Genomic DNA, 864 nt, shown 5'->3' on the forward strand with positions numbered 1-864 from the left:
AAAAAAAAAAAAAAAGACTTGGTAAGCCAGAAAGAACCTCAGAGCTGGTTGACACTACATTCCTATTGTTTAGTGAAGTAGTAGGCTCCGAGGTAGAACAATCTAAGGCAGGCCCAAAGCCAGGACAACAATTTCTAGTCTCTGAAGCTAATACTCTTTAATCTCCATTCTGTAACTAAGGAAGGTTTTTCTAAATCTGAGGCAATTGATGGAATCATTATAATTCAAAGTAAAGTCACTTAAACATGTTCACATTCCATAAAGTGGCGGGGGGAAGCAAATTTTAAGAAGTTACTTATTTTAAATCTGAGGCAATCCTAACCTTCACAAAATAAGGATTTATTTATAGGCTTCATTTACCCCATGAACAGTATGAAAAGGCAAAAAGATATGACACTGAAAGATGAACTGCCCAGGTCAGTAGGTCATGGAGCCCAATATGCTACTGGAGAAGAATGGAGAAATAACTCTAGAAAGAATGAAGTGACAGGGTCAAAGCAAAAACAACACCCAATTGTACACATGACTGGTGATGGAAGTAAAGTCTGATGTTGTAAAGAACAATATTGCATAGGAACCTGGAATGTTAGGTTCATGAATCAAGGTAAATTGGAAGTGATCAAACAGGAGATGGCAAGGGTGAACACTGACATTTTAGGAATCAGTGAACTAAAATGGACTGGAATGGGCAAATTTAACTCAGAGGACCATTATATTTACTACTGTGGGCAAGAATCCCTTAGAAGAAATGGAGTAGCCATCATAGTCGACAAGAGTCTGAAATGCTGTACTTGGGTGCAATCTCAAAAACGACAGAATGATATCTGTTCGTTTCCAAGGCAAACCATCCAATATCAAGGTAAT

The 864-nt window shown here is 37.8% G+C and overlaps 1 protein-coding gene across 1 annotated transcript in view; it reads right to left on the bottom strand.

Moving 5' to 3' along the window:
• LOC104983408 (oral-facial-digital syndrome 1 protein-like) overlaps positions 1-864 on the bottom strand; it is a gene marked incomplete at its 3' end in the record, with an annotated part of 7,181 nt that overhangs the window by 708 nt on the left and 5,609 nt on the right. The gene's annotated exons all lie outside the window — the stretch shown is intronic.

The sequence above is a fragment of the Bison bison genome, unplaced genomic scaffold (assembly GCF_000754665.1).
Source record: "Bison bison bison isolate TAMUID 2011002044 unplaced genomic scaffold, Bison_UMD1.0 scf7180017862521, whole genome shotgun sequence".
Taxonomy (NCBI): domain Eukaryota; kingdom Metazoa; phylum Chordata; class Mammalia; order Artiodactyla; family Bovidae; genus Bison; species Bison bison.